The sequence below is a fragment of the Melozone crissalis genome, unplaced genomic scaffold (assembly GCF_028551555.1).
Source record: "Melozone crissalis strain CALT ecotype California unplaced genomic scaffold, PUWL_Pcris_2 ptg000061l_1, whole genome shotgun sequence".
NCBI lineage: Eukaryota > Metazoa > Chordata > Aves > Passeriformes > Passerellidae > Melozone > Melozone crissalis.
In genome coordinates, this window is record NW_026535839.1 from 3,943,964 (window position 1) to 3,965,260 (window position 21,297).

The following is a 21,297-nucleotide window of genomic DNA, read 5'->3' on the forward strand; positions in this document are numbered from 1 at the left end:
TTAATTCATTTTTGCCTGTCTTAATTATTGTGTTTTTAAACAGATCCATACTGCTAATCTGACATCACTGAGTAAATCATTGTAGTACAATGCATCTATTCCTGTTGTTCTGGGCCATGTGTAGTTTCTGTTGCTCGCCAATTATGCAAAATGGTAGCCAAAGAGCCATTTTTACATTTTTATTGTCCAAATGTGTTGTCCAAAGCCGTGTGGGATAGCCAGGGTATTGTGCAGCATTACTCCAGAGGATTTAAATGGCCACCAAGCACCAAAAGGGTCTGTCAGGGCTGGGGAGAGCAACACCCTGCACTGAGCTGTGAATAGAGGGACCCCAAACACACAGGGAGGAGGGCACAGAGCATTTGCCTCTCCTTGCATTGCTGTCTGAATTATGTTTGCTGCATGAAGTTCTTAGAATCTTTCATGCCAGAGCATCCATTTTATGAAAGAAGGTCAGGTGGGTTTGATGTGTTGAGGGCCCCACTGGAGAGCAGTCCAGAGCTTTGTGCTCATCCCAGCTCCCAGTTCTCAGATGGGTTGGGTAGGAAAGTGCTTTTACTGGATGCTTATAGCAGATGTTTTGATTAGCTGTAATAAGTCATCCTGAGAATGTTTAAATCTCTGAAGATATCCCTATCTATTTTACTAGGCATATTTTCATCTTCTCTGAGCATCAGGTAGCACCAGAGGAAGTGTGTGTGGGGGAAAGCCCCCCAGTGAAACCTGTACAGAGCTGTGTTTTATAAGCATGCTGCAGAGCTGAACACTATAAACATGGTGTTAGAGTGGCATTTTGAGCAACATGAAAGCTACAAAATTCACATGAATTTTTCATTGTACTGGAAAGTGAGATGTTAAGATGCTAATGGCAGGTTTACAGAAATATTTTGTTTAACTATCTAGTATGCAAAACTGCCAGTTGCAGATAATTTTAAATTTTGAAAGCCAGAGATGCTGTCTGTTGCATGCTTCCTGCAAAATGAGGAAAATAAATACAGGAAAAAACCCAGCTTTAGCTTCCTAGCAGTGATCTATACCTCAGTCTTTACATGAGTTGATGCAATAGTTATCAATTTTGAAGTTTCTTCTTAAAATGCAAGGTAAACACAATTCAAAGCTGATAACACAAACCCTGCCTCGCCACCCGCACTGAATCACACTTGGCTTGTGAATGGGTTAAGCTTTTAAGTTCTTTGCTTGGTTTTAAATTGTGACTTTGATACAGGAGGTTGATATGACTGTGGTTTGAATAACACTTGATTTTGACCTGTTCCTGTGGGTTGCAATGGCATAAGAAATTTGACTCAGCAGTACTGTAATTAGCCCTCCCTGTGTTTTTGAAACAGGATTGTGTTACCTGGATTGCATTAGTGTGGCTTCTATTGTTGCCGCTTCGCATCTGTCCCAGTAGGGTACTTAAAACCTTTTCTTGGCTGGGGCTAGTTCAAACAATTTAGGCCAAGCAAGTATGTGCTTTATACAGTTAGTAGCTTTAGTGATGTTTCTTGTGACATTTATCCTATTCATTTTTCTTGTCCCCTTTGGTTTGGAAAGGATGAAGTGATTTCTACAGAGCCTTTTTACCTGAAAACGAGTCCTTTAAAATTGTTCTGTGATTAAAACGCCTGCACAAGTCAGGCCATGTGTTTGGTTGTGCTCCATTGTCACTTCTCCATGCACACAGTTTTTAACTATTATGTCAATTGGTATGCAAAGCCATATTTAGTTATTTTTATTTGCAGTGAGCTTAGAGAACTCATTTGCCATTTGGGCTAAAGCACTCCCACATGCTCTGATCAAGTCTTTGCCTATGGATTTAATCTAACTCTTGCATCAAATCTTGTGAATCCACAGACTCTGACCTAACATAGAGTTTAACATAGAATCTATCCATGGGATTTTTGACATATGTACTTAGATGGAAATGTTATCCTCTTCTGACAAGTTGGAATACTATTTGGGATTGATTAATTCTCTTTGATGAGGCTGGAGGGACTCAGGATAGAGAGTGCTCTGGCTTTGTGGTGGTTTGGTGAACTTGGAGAAAAGGCTCTTTGGCAACTTCAAAGTTACATGTGCTGTATTCTCCTTCAAACCCTGGATATGTGTGAAATCAAATTGTGTATTTCTCTTTAATGAAAATGTGGGGTTTGAGAAAGAAAGTCTGTAGCCATGTTTGGAAAAAGGATATGACTTTATTCTTTATAAAATTGTTTTATACTTTGCTCTATTATAGTATCAGCAGATACAGCCGTGAAAGGGACCTAAAGAAATTTATACTCATATAAAACAATGATTTAAATTTTCTCTGGAGAATAAAATTAGTTTATTATGATTACAGAGCAGTCATCCCAAGGAAGTTTCTTGGAAACCTGTGTGTGTCTGTATCATCTTCTTAGCATAGCCTGTATATTTTATTGCTAATCCAGTTACGTGTGTTGAGATGAAGATCTGATGAACAGGAACTCATTTTAAAAGGGGTATTATTGTCACAATACAAATGCACAATTCCTCCTACGAGTGCAGTGGCAGGGCTGTATTGTAATCACACTTAAAGAAAACACAGAGCACTTCCTGTTATTAAATTAAATTCTAGATTGATTTAACTTTCAAATTGTAACTCATATTTGAATTTAAAAGGTTCGCAATAAAATTCCTGTGAAGAAATTGAATAAATTGTAGTTTTATTACCACTCTGGATATCCTGGTATCCTAACCTTTTTCCTTACAGTTATCTTAGTTCAATAAATAAAACCTCATTAGACTATTCCCATTTCAACGAGTTTATTAAATTTTACAGGAGTAATTAGCATAAGCTGTGCTAATTTTTCTGGAAGACTAATGAGAGAGCTTCCTAATTAGGTTTGCTTTGTAAGAATCAGAAAAGATGATAATGACAAAAGTCACATAGGGGAGAAAGTGGGGCTTTATGTTATTCTTTGGTTCAGGAAAAAGGCTCCTCTCTTGGCACTCTGTTCTAAACTTTTAAACCAAATTTACCATTGTCAGGACCAATATTTAATGGTGTTACCAGTGCCTGCTGGGGCTTCTTTACCTTTTATGGCTGCATCCAGTCAATAGGAGTCCTACTGACTGATAAAATAGGAATTGCCACTGCAACCCCAAATATAGTGGCAGAAAAAATATATATACCATATATATCATATATGTCCTGCTTGAGACATTGCATGGAAAAAGGGCTGAAACAGGCAGCTCCTGGCTCATCCCAAATTTTGCTTCTCCCCAGAGTGCTTGAGCAGGCTGGTGACAGTGACCTGGGGTTGGCTTTGCTAATATTTACCAATTGAGACAGGACCTGTAGTGAGAATCTGGACACGATCTATATTTTGGGTTGGTGATGTTTAGGTGAGGTAGAAGTCAAGGGGCTTTGTGTTGGAGCTCCCAGGGAGGGACTGTGTGACCTTTGGTGGCAGGGGATGGCCAGGGCTTCTCCTGGCCCTGCTCTGGTGATACACTGAAGGTCTCCATGTGGCATTTTGGATGCACTTTGGGAGCACTGAGGAGTTTTGTGCCTTTCCTGTGCCATCACAGCTCTTGTCCATGAGGCAGGAGTGGGGACTCATGGATTGGAGGCCGTAATATTTCCTATACCTTGGTATCAGATGACACCAAAGTACATTTTAATGCATGAGCCCCTACCAGTGTCTGAAAGGCCTCTGTGCTTCCAACATGTGCAGGATGCTCATCTGGGCTCTCTGTAACTTGTCTCAGCACACCCAGCCAACTCACCTACAGATGGGTTTGAAATCTTTCTGCCTGTAACCTGAAAAGTTTTATGTTTGGGGGTAGAATTTCACTGTGCAAGGACATGAAAAACTCATTACCTCTGTTTTACTGCTTTACAAGTCATCAGGTAGTGGATTGTATTTTACAAGCCTGATCATCTTTTCATCCTAAATGCCAGGCAGGTGGAAAAGTGACTGGGAGGACTGTATCACACTCCCTGCATCCTCCCCACAAACACACTGCTTAAGTAGATGGGTAAATAATGCATTTTGCAGTAGCTTTCAATGTCTGGAGAGAGGGGGAAGGAGATGCAGGAGAGGGGATGAGGTGGGTTTTGCTGAGGAATGCTTTGCTGTAGGGGATGGGGTCAGTGCTGCAGCTGATCCCCACCAGCCTGCAGGGACGTGGGCTCATCGCAGCACTGGTGGCACAGCAAAGTGGCAGGAGATGCCAGGTGCTCTGGCAGTGGCTCCTTGGCAGGAGTGCGTGTTCCTGCCCTGTCCTGGTGCTACCCTTGTCCCCCATACCATGTCAGTACCAAACCTGGCTGTGTGGGGTCAGGGGAAGCTGTGTCTGCCCCCCCTTACTCGCACCAGGGATGGGCTGTGGGAGCCTGGGGGTCGCATCACTGCTGGCTCCTTGGGTGGGTTTTCCCACAGAAGGAGCAGGAGGGCAGGCATGGAGCACTCTGATAGACATCCTAAGTGCAGAATGTCCCTGGCTGTGAATATTTGGCTGTTATCTGGAATTCTGTGCTGGAAAGCAGCCCACACCTCCCAGCTGCTGTGCCCCTTCCAGAGCTAGATGGGAGTTATTGATCCATCAGGGAGGAGTCAGAGGAGCAGAAGCTGGGTGACAGAGCTACCCCCAGCACTGCACAGAGATGTCTCCCAGGTTGTCTTTTCAGGCTGGGCTGCCTAAACCCCCTGGGCCTCTGAGCAGGGTGTTCAGAGACAGAAGTTGGCCTCAAGTGCTGTATGTGAGCTCCGGGAGCCCACACATTTCTGAGAGGGGAGGGACCCAAACACACATCCTCCAGGATTTGCTTGTGATTGATGCAGCTGAGAAGCATTACCCAGAACATTTCCCACATGACTTAGGCAACCAAAGGCATTTTGAGCTCTTGTGAGATAAATGGGAGACTAATCAGTAGATGCTTCTCACACTGAGATTCAGGCTTGCATGCTTGCCTCTCTGAGTGCTCCTCATGCGTGTGGTGTCAGCCTTGTTTCTGGTGATGAAATCACTAGAGCTGGGGGTAACTTTGCGAGGATTCTTTCAAAAATCTCTTGGTTTCAGCTTGTTGGGGTTGGCACATATCTCTGCTGCTTATAAATTCCTTTATTTTGCTCTTGGGGCTGAATGAACTTGGTCAGGGTCAAACCAGCTTCTGCTTATTGTTTGTTTGATTATTCTTCTCTCTGCCTCCAAGTAGAAGAATTTTTGTGTGATCTCAGAAGTATTATGCAAAACCTTAATTTGGTCTGAGCTTCACTCAGAAGGTTTGTGAGTTTCTTGGCAAACCTGTTCTGAGTTTTCAGTTTGTTATTAAATCCCAAACCAGGCAAGCCTTATGTGGTTTTGGGTTTCACTGCAAACATTTCACACTACTCTAATAGTTACTTGCTTCTCTCAGTGATGCCTTTTGAATCCACAGCTAGTGTTTGGGGCTTTAGTTAACTGAGATCTTATGTTTGATTATTACTATTTCATATCATTGGTGATGTAGCAGAGGCTTCTATTGCAAAGCAGGCTCATTGTGCTGAATGCTCTGTAATTTCTAAGCAGGGAGATGATCCCATTCCTGAAGAAAAAATGGTTGTCCTAATGCAGAGTAAAAATTGAGATTTTTCTAGGGAGACAAAAACTTGTGTTGAGTGTCCTGGGGATGAGGAGAGCTGAAGATGAGGTTGCTGATTTTGGCATTTGACTGTTAGATCTCACCCACAGCCATGGGCTTGGCCAGCTGTGACTTGAGTGCACACATGGGATGTGCTGGCCCTGCTGCCCCAAGGCCAGTGTCCATGTCAGTAAGTCCCTCGGGCTCTTCCTGAAAATCTCCTTCTCAGCGAGGGTTAACAAGTTTAGGAGACTGAATCGGTTTGTTTTAGTCCGCAAAGTCCATCCTGAAGACCCTGTGGATTTTCTTGTGCAAAGGGATCTAACTGAGACCTCATGGATTATTCTGCTGCTCCATTCTGGTGTCAGGATTTGGGTATTTGAGGTTGGAGGTGCTTTAAAAATGTTGGTGCAGTGACCTCCTGCAGCACCAGGAAAACTCTGAGTGCTCTGGCCCCAGTAGGAGCCCAGAGCCTGGCAGGGAGATCCATCCCTTTGTTTCTTGTCACAAAACTTCAAATGTGCTCTTCATACCTATCGATTTCTTAATATGAACTCCTTCTTCAAAGCATGTCCTGCAGCAGGGAGGATGTGCTGGGCACAGTGGGCTCCCTGGCTCCATGCAGCTCAGTGCCAGCTCTTCTCTCTCAAGAGTGGGGATTTTTTAAGGGTGGAAAAAAACCCCCTGTCTTTTTCTCATATGCATATATATACACACATAGTTTCTGGAGTGGATAAATTTCCTCTTCCATCTTAACACCTGATTTATTTCCATATTTGCTGTCGCAGTGGGAATGCATACATGAATAAGAGCAATGGGGAAATGTATTTGCAAAGATCATCCTCAGTTTTAATGCAGATTAGTTAAAATTCCTCTGAACATGAAAAATGTATCTCAGCTCTATCTCAGTGTTTACTGGATAAAAACACAACCCAAGCTTTATTCTGCAGGAGCTGAGGTGTGTGAGTAGTTTTCTTCATGTGAGTTTTCATAAATGTTTTCATGTTCCAGCCACCAAAATGTATTCTTATAAGTAATTGGCCACACTTATTTAAATAACTATGTTCAATTCACAGGCACTTCTGCCTGCTGGAAGTATTTAATTTTAATACAACATCTAAGTAATAAAGTTAAAAGAGAGTAAGAAACACTTATAGTCTACTGTGCAAATCGTGACTAAATTTCTAGAAATGTTTTTAACACTGTCCTCAGAAGGCAGCAAGTCTCTGTAGTAGTAGTGGGAAATGTTGGTATGAATTTTCCTCTTTCCTTGTAACATCGTGATATTTTTTCTGTAACAGTTCTGGAAAAGTACAGAGAACCCATACAAAGTTCCCAGTGTGTCACATTAGCAACTTTGCATAGGTAGTTTGTGATCAGAATATATTACTGTATCAACTGAGTGTTTACATTTTTGCTAAGGACAGTATTTTAGAGGTTTTTACTTTTTAAAGTGGAATGAATAATTTTCTATCCACTTTTTAAAAACGTCATTTGGAAATAGGAAATGTGAATATGAATTTTCTGTTGCTGTTAATATGTGAATGATATGAAATTAGTTATTAAAAGGCTTTATATCAAATCACTGAAGTTATATACTGGACTGCAGTAAGGTGACCCAGATATAGAGCCTTTCAGAGCAATCATTGAAATGCTATGAACAGTGCTGTTTTGTCTTTGGTTTCTTGCTGCCTCTAAAGGTGTAGGCTGATGAAGATAACTTTAAAAAGAGCTATTTCTCCAATTACAAGCTTTTGTCCAAGAGCAAAGAAAGATTTTTAGACTAACTGCATTCACTATAACAAAATTAAATTCCCTTCATCTGACAAGAAGCAGAGTCTGGCAATAGTTTGGGATTTTTTGTTGGGGCTGGAGCAGCAGCTGCCCTCTGTACCCCGTGTTTTTCCCAGAGGGGAGGTGACCTGGAGCGGGGAGGGTGGGAGGGCACTGCGTGCTGTCCCCTTCCTTTGGGGACATCATTCCCCCTTTCCAGGGCTATGGGGAGGGCTGAGGGAGCAGCATCCCACTGCCACCCCCCTTCCCCACCCCCACCGTGCCAGGAGGCCCAGCCAAATCTTGGAGGGTTTGTAAGAACACGTCCAATGTGGCATTCCGCAACTACGGCATCTCGCTAACGGGCTGAGGCACCAGAGTTCAGTAATGTAATATAGAAAGTAATGGTGTTAGCTAACACATCCTTAATAAGATATTGTCTGCTGCTCTGCCATATGCTACCGAGCAGGCTTTCCCTCTGTGGGGCTTTTGAGTTCTCTCAATAAGATTATTTCAAATACTCTAATCCTGAATCATTGACATGAATACAAAAGCCTAGTGACATCTAATAGATGCCTCTTAGCTTTGCTTTTCCTCTTGTTCCTTTCCTTTTTCTTCTCTTTTTACCTGACAAAAAGCTTATAGACACTTGGGCTCTGTCTCTCAGTACCAGCATGTGGGTCCCCTCATGAAATATAAAGGAGGAAAAAGGGCTGACATAGGGCTGATAAGCCACAGAGCAAAGGACCATAGAATTAAAAGTAAATGCCAGTAAATCCTACCCTGTACACTCAGTTGTTCTTTTATTGTTTTCTTTAATTCTTCCACTGCCATGCTGGGCTAAAAAGAGATGAAAAATGGTGCTACCAAAAAAAAAAAAAAAAAGTGATGCTACAATGCCAGGGTTATATTGGCTTGCTTGATTCTTGGGTTTTTCTAGTGCTCCTCTCACCTTGACTTTCCAAGCAGAGTTACAAACATTCAGCTAAACACATAATTCAATTAGATGAATGTTTAGGTCATGTTTTTCAAAGACTAATTAAAAAAAAGAAGAAGACACCCTTGTGTGACATGATTGTGACCCTGGAACTGATTAATTTTATATAACTAAATGTTAGAAAGACTTAATATTCCAATGTGAGTGTCTAGCAATCAAAAAATTATCTTCTTCTTAGTTTTGCCTCAACAACTGTTAGAGGGAGAAAATAATTTTCTGTTCTACCTTCTGTTGGACTTTGACAAACTATTCATCTTTTGATTCCAAAATCTGCCTTTGGAAAAATGTTACTGGTGCAGGATACAGCCCGTGTCTACAATGGGTTAAAAATAAGCTATTTAAAACACAATACTTTTGCTTAATTTTTATCCATGGTTTTGCAGGGAGACTCTCAGGCTCTCCTGACCAGGATAACCATCAACTTCCACCCAGTTGAGTCAGGTCTCCTCTGTAAACTCCCTCAATATAATCCTTCAGTCAGAATTTTTGGCATCTGCATCACTACATAACCATTGGCTGACTTCCCAGATGTTAAGTCACTTTGATAAGTGGATGTTAAAAACCACTTTACCTAGTTCAAATTTTGTAGAAAGATGACACAAGGAGAGGAAAAATGTATTCTGTATTCATTATAAAGTTCTTTGCTCTGAAAGAAGAATAAAATTAGCCACACTCAGAGCTATTAAGATCTGATGGTCGCTTCTCCTCCCAGCTGCTCCAGGTGCCTCCACATCTCTGGCACAATCCTGCACAAGCTGGGATTTGGCTGCAGAGGGGAGTCTACACCCTGGAATATCTTTCTGGAGGTTTTACAGGCAGGAGAAGGAAAGAACCTGCAGCTTGGATCAGGATTTATCCCTTTTTTTTAAAGAAAAATGAGGAAATTCAGCTGCGTTATAAATTAGTGTCCTGGAGTTTTCTGTGGTCTGGAGAAGAATTTGTTTGTCATGCTGGGGTTTATGTGTTAAAAGCAGCTCTGTAAAGCTTTTTATCTCTGGGTCTTTCTGTGGTACCATGGCCTGGTGTTACTGGGTCCTGCTGTACTCTGAGGCTGCTGAGTGAGGGATGCACAATGGGAAAGTCTCTTCCCTATGGAGCTGTTTAGGAAGATAATCCCAAGGCTTTTTTTTTTTTTAAGCACAGTGAGCTCCATAATAGCTCTGGCATTCTGAAAAATGGAATAAACTGTACTGTGGTGTAGGAGGAAAACTTCTCGCTGAACCCCATTATGTGCACGTAAATTGTCATCTGTCGTGTACCACGTGGCAGGAGAGAGGAACTTTCCTTTTTTTTTTCCTGAAGGATTGCCCTGCTGTGACAATGGTAACTCAATTTGTCAGAAATTACAAGAGCATTAATACATCATGCCCTAATGTTTCATTAGTACATTAATACTTTTGAAGTCATCGGAATTTCCCTAATAAATGTCTTCAAAGTTGGCTGGCCATTCATAAATTTGAGTTTTCAGCTTTATAATTGTAATTGAGATACCTATTTTCCCTGATTAATCCTTGGAGTTTGTGTGTAACAATCAGCCTTGTTGACATTCCCGCTTGAAAGAATAATGAAAGAATAACATTAGTTAATATTTGTGTTATTGCAGAGTGGCATGATTTGGAGGGGGAAAAAAAAATAGGGAGACTATTCTAAGGGAAACAAAAGAGAATTTTGGGAATGCTTTTTGCCATGGTAACCCAGTTATTGCTCATTAATGTGTCACCTGTGAAACGAGCTCCAGACTCCGACACTCCGCAGTGTCCTGGGGTCGCGGTACCTGCAGCCACCCTGGGAGGGTCCCCCTGCCACCAAATCCCATCATGTGCCTGGATGGGCCCCAAAGAGGGCACCCCTGCCTGCCTGGGCCACCTGGGCTGCCTGGCCCTGCCACCCAAAGCAGCTGCCGGGGTGATGGGGACCTGGCCCGTGGGCACTGCTGCGCTGGCTTTGGGGGCCGCCTGTATCTCCAGAGGGAAGGAAGTTTTTTTCCCTTCATTTCCAAGATAAGGTGTCATTCATGAGAGCAGCGTGCTGAACTAATCAGGTTAATTGAGAGGCCCTGAATAGCTCTCATTGAGCAGATCCCTCCTTCCTGCTCAAGGCAGATAGTGCAGAAGGAGAGATTACAAGTGCTTTAAACTCTTTCTCTCCATCTCTGGATTTCACACCCATTTCAGGATGACGAGGGTCAGAGCAGATGTGTGACACGGGGGTTGCACAATTTAGCTTTGCTGGGAGCAAGCTTTTATTTTTGTATTTTTGTTGTTTGGGTTTTGGTGAGGTTCTTTTTTTTTTCTTTTAATCATCATCATTGTGATTATTTTTCAGTGAGGCCAGTGCTTCCCATCTCTCCTGATGCCAGGGACACCCTGCTGATTTACACCAGCTGGAGTGGTGTAAATTACTCCACTGTTTTGGAAAGATGCAGAGGACATTTGGAAAGATGTGGAAGACTAATGCAGTTGTGTGATTGGCTCTAGATTGACCTGCTCCTGTGTGTTGTTAATATTAAAATTATTTCAGACCTAACTCATGGCAGGGCTGCAGGAAACATTAATTTTAAAAAGATGTTTTCAGTGTTTGAAGCAGATAGCAGTTGGGTTTATTGCTTTTATGGTATCATTTCCCTTTAAACCCTTCTAATCGAAGTGGCTGTATGTAATTTTATTCAAGTTTACCAGAATGTGAAAGCATTTCCCTCTTGCCAAATTAAGAACAGCCAGGCTCCAAACCTCATCCTAATCTTCCTCCCTGCCACAGTCTATTACATTTTCTTTGCAAATTGTAACTGTGAGGGTGAAGAAGAGAGAATTTTCAGGAAAACAAATTCTCTAAAAGTAATGTGTGTGTCCCCACTTCTCCAAACTTCATTCAATTTAAACACGAGCTAAACATGAGCATCCTTGTCCCTGTTGGCCCCCTCCTCTCCCCCCTGGCTTCTTTTCCTTGCAAATTTCAGGAATGACTTTAATTATCTCTACAATCAAATTCTCACTGCTGTCCCTGTGAAAGCGTGTAGTCATGGATTGCTGGGATTATTTTCTTTAGCACTTGGGGATAGAGAAGCTGCTTGTTTGGAAATGAGAACCAGCTGGGTTCTCAGAGCTGGAGTTTGGAGGGAGCACAGAAACCCCAGTGCTGAGCAGAGCCCGAGCTCAGCCCCCAAACTGCCCCTGCTGCCCGGGCCACAAGGGATTAGGACACAGCAGGGCTGGGTTTTTATTTTGTTTGTCTCATTAATACGCATCTCTAGGGTGGCTGCTGCCGGGGCTGCCTGAACTCCTCACCAAAGTTTCTGGAGGCAGAGGTGCATCCTTGCAATCCAATTCCTGGCTTCCCCTGCCTAAAACAGAGAAAATAAAATTAATTCATAGAAATCAATCCAAATAACTGTGTCAGGCACAAGTTCTGCAGGTGACAGCTAAGCAGGTAAAGAGAGATTAATGCAGCAAAGGGAAGAGCAGAGATAACTTATGTTATCTTAACATCTTTTGCCCTAGAAGACAAGCTGCAGGGGTGATGTTCTTCCTTTCTTCCAGTTTGGAGAAATTAGATATTTATCATACCTTATTAATCTGTTTTGGTGCCAAATTCAATATAAAATTAGGACCATACATGTAGTCAGAAATTACAAGAGCTATGCTTTTAGCTGAGTATTTTGTCATAGGGAAAGGCACAGAAATCTTCATTTAGTTATAAGGATGTAAATTTGGAGATATTCCACTGGCTTTAAGGCAGCTGCTTCATATTTCTGTCTCTTTGAGAAAGAAATATTCATTCTTTGGGATACAAGGATTTGTTTCTAGGGTTTATTTACATTTTAAGATATCAGTATAACTTACATTTACATGTATATTTTCTGCTTTCAAGGTTCGCTCACACTCCTGCACATTGTGTTTCTCTACACTGTTGTTAGGTTGGTTTATAGTTTAAATTGGGACTTCTCAATGTTTGAAATGCAATAGTGACTAAATTGTTATCTTAGGTAAAAAAGTAAAGAAAAGAAATATTTCTGTTCCTTATAAAAAGTTTATTGCAAAGAACATGACTGATGGCTGAGCTGTGAGCAACTATTTATAAATTATTTGATTTTTTTAATGCCTGGGATGCAATGACTTTGACTCTATTAATATCCCCTTTAGTACAAATAAATTATCTTTTGAAAGATGAAACCATTTAGTTTTGAACATGTTTAGATCATACCGTGACCTAAAATCTGTCATATACGTTATATAGATTTTCACACACGGATTTGTATTTTTGGTAGCTTTGGTTTTGTTGGTTTTCTTTTTTTTTTAATCTGGATTTTCTGTTTGTTTTCTTTTTAATTTAATTTTATTCTCCCCCCCCCCCCCCCCCCCCCCCCAATAAATAACTGCTGCATTTCCAGTCACTCAAATTTGGACAGAATTTTACTTCCTGTTTCAAAGGTCAAGGAAAGCTGACCTCAACAGCAGTGTTGAGGCTGCTGAATTATTCATATCATTGACTTTGTGTCAGCTTCCACATTTGTGCAGAGGGATGTTTTATTCATTTATCTCATTTAGGGACCTGCTCTGCACCTGTTTCTACCATTAAGTACCCTGTAATTTGCATTTGATGCTAATTTAGTTTCATATCAGCCTGGTCCCCTCTTGTTAATTTAATTTTCTAAGACCCTTTTCATTACAGTAGAAATGTTTCCCTCTTTAAAGCAAACATCTATACAAGTAATTGTATAAACTGCCTTTTAAATAATATCTTTTAGAAGATTCCATCGTTTAATTCCTTAATTCCTATAATTAGCCATGGTTTGATTAATGTTTCAAAGGGTTAAATTAAAATGCAGAATTACTCAAATGCATACTTGAATAATTTTCCCTCTGCTGATAACAGTTTCTGCATTGCTGCTTTTATTCTCCTCGTGATTCTGAATATTACATGTACTAACAAGCACTAATTTTCCTGATGTAGTGATTTTCCTATGCTGAGCAATAGAGGGTTTTAATGTACAATTGTTGGGAACTCCACATTGCCAGTGGGATACTTAATTTTTTATTTTTTTTTCCTTTCTGATCGATTGTAAACAGTTGAGGAGAAACGCTGTGGCTGAGCTGCTCCGGGTTCCCTTCCCGATTGTAAGAAACTTAGAGATCCTTTATTTTGCCAACAAGCATCGCTGCTGTGCTCTCACAAACAGCGTGATTAGTGCTGATCGCTGCAGAGAATCATTTGGAAATATTTACAACCATCATGGATTTGTTTGTGAAGGTGAAAATTTGCATCTGCTGTGATCCTACAGGGCAAAATGCTCCGGGGTTGTCACCCCCGGGCACATTCAGAGCAGGAATATGGCACTGGGGTAAAGAAATGACCAGAGGGGCTTTAGTGGGAAATCCAGTCCCTTCTGTCCCCGCGGGTTTATTTAGAACAAGGCTGGGTAATTGCTGTGGGGTGGGCGCTGTGCCGGGGATGGACAGCCCTGCGCCTCCCTCTCCAGCCGGGGAAGATGGAGATGTTGATTCCGAGCTTGCGGAGGTACAAACCCCCATCCCCCGGCGGCTCTCGGGGAGGGGACAGCGCGATCAGCAGGGCTGGAGCAGCGGGCAGCTGGGCTTCATTACCCACAGAAACAGCCAGAGCTGATCCCTCTGTGTTTACAGTGGGGAGGGGGAGTCGGGACATCACTCCCTGGGGACTGTGTCCCCAAATTCCCTTCCCTTTCCTTCTTCCACGCCCTCCTGGGCACAGGAGAGGTTTGGTGTTTGTGCATCCGTCCTGCCACACACAGTGCCGTGTGTGGCAGGACGGATGCACGTCCTGCACAGGGCATCAGCTGTGCTTCAGCTTTTGTTTTGCCCCGGCAGAAGGTGACACTCCTCCTCCTCCTCCTCCTCCAAATCCCCCTGAATTCATGGCGAGTTTGGAAGAGGTGCCTGTGGGTTTGGGATTAAACAAGGCTGTTCTGCCTCAGGGGTCCTGCTCCCAATAGTGCCCAGGGCTGCTCCAGGGGCTGAGTTTGGCTGTGATGATCCCAAAAGTGTGTCTTATGTTACATGACATGCCACTTAGATGAGCCTCAGACCTGGGCTCTGCAACTGCTAGTAGCACAAGGATTTAATATTAAAAAATTGACTTGAAACAAAACCTCTGGTTTTGTGGATTTTTTTTACTCTTTCTGGTGGCAAAGATGCCTCACAGGCACAGTTTGTGCTGGCAGAGCCCCCAGACCTGATCCAATGTTTGTGCCCTCCTGAGCATTCCCAGTTGCAGGGCTGAGGGATGGACCCGAGTACCTGCAAGCATCACTTTTCAGATATTCATAATAGCTCCCCCTTTATTTTGTCATATACTCACAATAAGGGCCTCAGAGCTGGGCATTTCCTGAGTATTAATGACCAGCTGGGGTTAATGGCCCTTGCTTGTGCCTTGAGCCATCAGCTCCTCCCGACTGGTCATTAATTCCCAGGAAAAGCCCTCTGTGGAGGTCATTATTGCCTAATTATCTCCATACACTTTAATGCCAGTTTTGACAATGTACAGTCTCATACTTTGAGTTATAGGTACTTTATAATTCATTAAATAGCTTATCATTAAAACTGCAGATGATCTTGATTATTATTTATTAATGTTTTCCCTTTGATTTTTTTTTTAAATCTGATGCTCCTGTTTCTGGAGGAAGGAAGGGACAAAGGTAGATGGGGTATGGCTCCAATGTCAAAAACTGTCACACAGCAGCTCTCCCTGTCTGGAGGGGTCTTCCCTGGCTTTGAGAGGTCCCAAGAGCATCTGCCAGTGGAGTTCAGAGCTCACCTTGCTCAGCCCTTAGCAGAGACTTGAGGAGCAGTGGGGTGGCCACCTCTGCTGGAGCTCCCTGGGCTGGTCCTGGAAGCACTGGCAGCACCTGGCACAAAATTTTGGCACTTCTTGACTCATTTTTCTCCTCACCCTGGTCCACATTCAGGCTTGGGTTTGCTTTGGGAGCCCTTTCTCACCTCGGTGAGGTTGTTCATGGGGTGAGCTCTGTTGGGGTTCAGGGTTTGGCCCCTTCCCAGCAGCATCAGGTGGATGCTGGGTTTGAGCACAGTTAGGTGGGGTGGGAAATAAATGGGAGAGATTCAAGCCAAGCAGAGGGACTGTAATTTCTAATTTCTGCTTTTTAGTAAGAGTGTGCATCTCTTTCTCCTGGGAACAGCTTCTCTTCTATCACTCAGGTGTGCCTGTGCATGGTGTGACAGAGCTGCAGGTGCAGAGGCTCAGAGCTGTACCTGTGTGTGCTGGGAAAGAGCCATACTGAGCCCAGCCTGGGCTCCTCGCTGGGATCACAGCATGTGGAGGTGGCCAGAGGAGCCCCGACACTGATTCTAGGGGAATTTACCCTTATTTGCCCCAAATGGCCCAATCCTGCTACCTCGTCTAGTTCTCCTTTATTTTCCACTCTTTTCCCCAGGTTTTACAAGTGAAATACCAGGATAATAGAAAGCTAAACCTTTGTATCTGTGGTTTCTCTGAGGTTTTGCTGTGAAGGAGCTCTGATCAGCACCAACAGGGGCTGTGACCCTTCTGGGCCAGCTCGGGGGCCACGATGCTGCCCTGTGCTTGGGGCAGATTGCAGTGGCACGAGGTCTCTGTTAGCCAGAAAACCTGTCAGGGTGTTTGCTCCCTGTACTCAGTCATTACTCGTGTTTTAGTTGCCTGACAGCATCAACTTGTTTCAACAACAATAATAATAATGCAGTTTTGGAGCTGTTTTCTCCATTACCTGCGTCTCTGTTGGTTTTGTGTTTGCTGGAGGAAAAGTTGTGTGTGGATGTGAAAATACTGGCCCCATTGAGCCGAGCCATCGCCTTTGGAGGAGGCCAAATTTCACCCACTGTATTTGCTTTTCTACCTCTGAGCCGTGTTTGTTTACAAAACCTTCTTCTGAACTGCTGTAAACCGCCCAGCCGAGCTGCCTCCCCGGCCCAGTTTGCTCTGGCCTTCTCCAGAAACCAGTCCGTTTTCATTAAAATCATAATGTCATTTGAAAGCAGGGAAGCAAACCAACACAAAGTCTTGTGCAAAGTTTGAAAGTAGCAAGTTGCTGCCGAGAGGGAAAAACAAGGAAAAAAACCCAACCAAAACCCTTAAAATTCAGACTCAACGGGTCTCCTGTTACTGCTGTCAGGGAAGTCCAAGGGCTTGAGGCTGATGAAGAGTTACATGCTAAAAAAAAAAAAAAAAGGCAAAAAAAAAAAAAAAGAAAAGAAAAGAGGGCAAAAGGGAGCAGTGTTATTTACTTATTTATTTAAGAGCCTAAAAGATTTATGGTAAAGCTAATTTAGGAGCGCGCTCGGCTCTGCATCCCGGCTGTGCGGAGCGCGGGCAGCGGCGGCTCCGGGCCGGCTCCCCCCGGCCGCCCTCAGAGCTGCCATTGTCGGGGCCGTGAATCGGGGCCCACATCGGGGCTCACACCGGGGGCTCGGCGCTGCCCACCCGCCCAGGGACCCCCCCGGGCCAGGGACCCCCCGGGCAAAGCAGCGGCGGCTCCGCGGTGCCGCTGGGGACGGGCCGGGGGCGCTGCGGGGACCCCCCTTCCTGCCCCCTCTGCTTCTTCCTCTCTCCTTCCCCTTTCTGCTTCTCTTCCCCCGCCTTCCTCATTGTCTCTCTCTTTCCCCTTTTTTCCCCCAGTTATATTTCTCTTTTCTTCTATTTTCTTTCTCTTGTCTCTTCTTGCCTCTTGCTTCTTCCCCCCTTTTTAATATCTTCTGTTTTCTCTCCACTCTCCTCTTTTCTCTCATCTTCTCATTCTCTGCTTTCTCTTACTTCCCTTTCCCTTCTTCAATTCCTTTCCCCTTTTTCCTTTCCCTTCTCTAATTCCTTTTCCCTATTCCTTTTTCCTTCCTTCCTTCTCTTATTCTCCCCGCCTTCTCCTTTATTTTTCCTTCTCTTTCCCTTTTTCCTTTCACTTTTTTTTTGGTTATTTTTCTTTTACTGTCTTCCCTCTTTCACTTTTTTTTCTCTCTCTCTCTTCCTTCTCCCTCTCTAATTGCTCCCTTGCTAGGAGCCAAAGGCAGAGTTACAAATGCAGCCTTGGCATTGTGGTTTGCAGGATTCTTCAGGGATGTTTTCTTCTGCACATTATGTTCTGTATCTTCCTTTTGGATCGTCATCTCTGTGAAAGAGAAAATATTCCTTCTCTGTTCTGAGCACAGAAGCATGGTAGAATTATGAAGTGTAAGGAACATTCTTCCCTTTCTCAACATCCATATAATTACTGTCAAGCCAAACCAAAAAGCCTCAGGCTTAGAGATCACTAGAGTAAAGTTACATTTCGCAAGACAAAAACTGAACTCAGTGCTCAAAACAAAAAAAATTGGTGACCAATTCTGTGTCAAAGACTAAAAGCAGGCATGACATTTTGCTAGGAAAAAGCAGAGGCACTCAGATTTGTTGCCATATGGAATATAAATTAGTTTTATTTATATTTATTTGTTCTGTCCTGCTTTGCAAGGAGCAAACTGAGCTATTAAAAGTCTTGATATTTTTTGTTTTTCAAATAGAAATTAATAGCATGAATGAAGAAAACATTGGAGGGGGGAATAGATGTGCTGTACAGTGACGACATTGCCTTTTTTTAAGTTCTAATTCCAGGGTGGGAGCACAGGAGCTGCGCTGGATGGGAAATGTATTCATGCAATGAAAGGCTGCATTTGAATGCAGCTTTTTTTTTTCTTCTTTTTGTTTACATTTTCAGCAAAACCAAGATGACACAGCTGGGCATGTTCAAAGTGAAATAAAAATAGGAGCGAATAAATAAATAGTAGTAAAGAATAGTAGTAAATAAAAATGAAACCAAGTGAGTGCTGTGCAGAAGGCGCCCTCCGAGTGCCCTGGCTCTGGGATGGTGCAGCCAGGCTAGGAAGGTGCTGCCAGGCTGGGAAGGTGCTGCCAGCTGATGCCCAGGGAAGGTTGGGTGGTGCAGGGGAGAAGAGGTTGGTGGGGCAGGAGCAGAGCTGGGCTCCTCTGGAGCAAGCTTTCCTCCCATGCTGTGCTCCCATGGCTTAGCCCTACCTGGGAAGGGCATGAGCTGAGCGTTCTTCTGGATGTTTTGGGGTGCAGTGTTTTGTTGAGAAAGGGAAATTTGGGCTGCCTGTCCCAGTGCCATGTAGAACCCTCCTGCCTGCAGGCAGAGAAAGAGGAGGGGATGGGAAAAGCAGGGAGGCTGCTGGGGGGGCTGGGAGCTGTAAGAGAAGAGGCTGGGAGACCTGGAAGTGGCAGGCAGACAGAGATAGATAGCAATTAGGATCTAGAAGCAGGCTGGGAGATAAGGAGTCACCGAAGATTTACTGTATGTGTATGGACAGAAAGAAAGAGCGAGTACATTGGGAGCAGGGAGGGAGGTGTGTACGCTCAGTAAATCTCTGGTGATGCCATATCGCTGGCAGCTCCTGCATCCTAATTGCTCTCTCCTTGGCTGCTGCTTGCTGGCCTCCAGCCACTTTCTCTCCATTTCCCTTCCTACCTCCAGAGCCACCTCCGAGAGGCAGCGTTCAGCCTCTGTAGGGCTGGGATGGGAGCTGCTCCCCTGGCATGGCTGGAGAGGTTTTCCTGAGCCTGCTGAGGTTTGTGCTTTGCTTTCCAGTGCCTGCAGTGAGCCCTGGGGAGCACAGAGGAGCTGTAAATGCCCTGGGTTTGCTCCTTGTTCCTGCACTTTGGGGCACAGCTGGGTGACCTGCACAGCTCGGCTGGGTTTTCCCTACCCACAGTAGGAGCCCTTTGTGCCAGCTGCTCAGGAACCAGGGAATTGCATTTGCAAGGGGGAATTCAAGATGAGTTTGTGAATGTCACTGTGGGGATCCAGGGCAGCCCCCAGCTCCAGTCTGTGCTCGCCAGGACAGCAACAATCTTTGCAGTCTCAAGAGAGTTTGGGCACTGCCACTGCTCTTAAATTTATTTTTAGGATCCTGTTCTTCTTTGCACAGGAACAACCTTTAAATATCTGAATCTTTGGGAAGGTCTTTCCTCACCTTCTCAACATTCCCATGTTTCCCATGTGAGTTTCCTTGGGTCACATTCTATTTGCTTTAGGAACATGAGTAGCCCCAAGGACCTTCTCACAAGCAGGATTTACCTCTGGAGGTCAGAAAGATGGTGGGATCTGCAGTATTGCACTGAGCCTTTAACTTTTGAGGATTTTTTCTCTCTACCAGACAGGAATAAATGCCTCTTTGAAGCACAGTATCATATTCTATCATGCATCTTAGAGATCATCTCTTGATTTGTTCAAACTCATACCAGTAATGCTTAATTAGAAGAGTTTTATAACAAGTAAATATTTTCTTAAATGCATAATTGATTGTGGAGGGAAGGAAGAACTGCAGGAATGGAAATCATACATCATTTCATTATTAATGGCAATGTCTAAATAAAATGCAGACCTTGTCATATTTAATGGATGGCCGAGTCCATTCTGCTTTAAAACGCAAACCGCTTTTTTTTTTTTTAAAGGTGCCTGCATAATTTCAGCCAGTTTAGGTGGAATTTAAGATTTTCATAACGTGTTTGAGGGATTTAAAGTTTGTATGACCTAAACTAAGTTGTCTCAGAGCAAACCAATAAGGAAATGGTTTTGGCATAGCTTTGAAAGTTAATGTTCTCTTAAATTTTTCCCTCCCCTGAATAAATTAATTTAGGGATTTTCTTACAAACTGCATAACACCTAATGAAGGTTTTATATTTTTATTGTATATAAAAGTGAAGCTGGTGGAGCTCTGCAGATTTACACTCACTGCAGCTGTGGTGATTAGTGTTACCAAAAGGCAAATTCTGATTCTTGGCCATTTATTAGCTGTGAGAGCGGAGGAGTGCTGTGAGTGTTGCTGGGTGGTGCTGGGGGCTGAACAGGATTTGTGCAGCACAGCTCAGCCTGCTCTAGAGACCAAAGATACAGGGGAGATGTGTCTGAGCACATCAGGGATTTAACCATCAGAGAGAGGAGAGCAGGGCATGGGTTAGGAAATGAACACCAGATCTGCTGCTTGCTCAGTCCCTCAGCCTCTGGCTCCTGTGGGACTGGGGGCTCTCGGGGCTCAGTTGGGTTTGCCTCCACGTGAAGAAGCCTTGAGGGGCTTTGTTTGTGTGACAGTCTGGGTTGCACAGCAAAGCTGGTTCACTGGAGGATGGACTGAGGTGGGATGGGTGCAGGTGTCCATGTCCTGGTGTGTGGAAAGGCTTCCAGAGGTGGCTGCAGGTTGGGGACACTTTTTGTGCCTTGACTTAAAGACCTGATCCATCAGGGCAGCACTGGGAGCTCCTCCCAGCAGAGCTTCCAGGTGTAGTCTCAACGCCTTACAAAGCTGGAGAAATTTGTCACATTATCCTCTGTGTGAGTGCCAGGAACAGCCACATGTTCCCATGACAGGTACAGGTGCCAGACACAGCACAGGCCAATTTTCTTCTGGCAGGATCCCTCCGAGTGCATCATGGCACAGCCAGGACAGGGATGGATCCGTGTCTGAGCAGTGCCACTGATGCAGGCTGTCCCTGCTGGGGACCTCTGCCCGTGGCTCAGGTGACACCCAGCACCCAGCCTGGGGTCCTGACAGCGGGGCTGGGATGGCTTGGAAGAGGAGAGAGGCTGACTGCAGGTGAAATGGAAGGATGAAAGGGGAAATGACTGAACTTGAAGCATCTTGGCAGCCCTGGGCTCATGCTACAGCTGGTGCTTGCAAAAGGATGTCAGGGATTTTGTTCCCCGGCGTTTGGCAGTGCTGTTGTGTCTTCTTTGCCCAGCACAGACCACAGAGGCCTTTAGATCTGAGCTGTGGAGAGCTCTTGCTCTTCTCATCTCTAAATCTTTAAAATATTGCAAATAGTTCATTTGTTTTAAAGCTTTAAACTCAAGCCTTTGATGTTGCTTTTAGGAAGTTAAATAATAAAGCACAGTGCTCTCCGAATGAGGGCTTTTGTCAGAAAAACTTGC

General features: G+C 43.9%; 1 protein-coding gene across 2 annotated transcripts in view; it reads left to right on the forward strand.

Annotated features, from left to right (window-relative positions):
* The window catches only part of EBF1 (EBF transcription factor 1), a 261,576-nt gene that overhangs the window by 18,548 nt on the left and 221,731 nt on the right, over nt 1–21,297 (forward strand). The window lies entirely within an intron of this gene.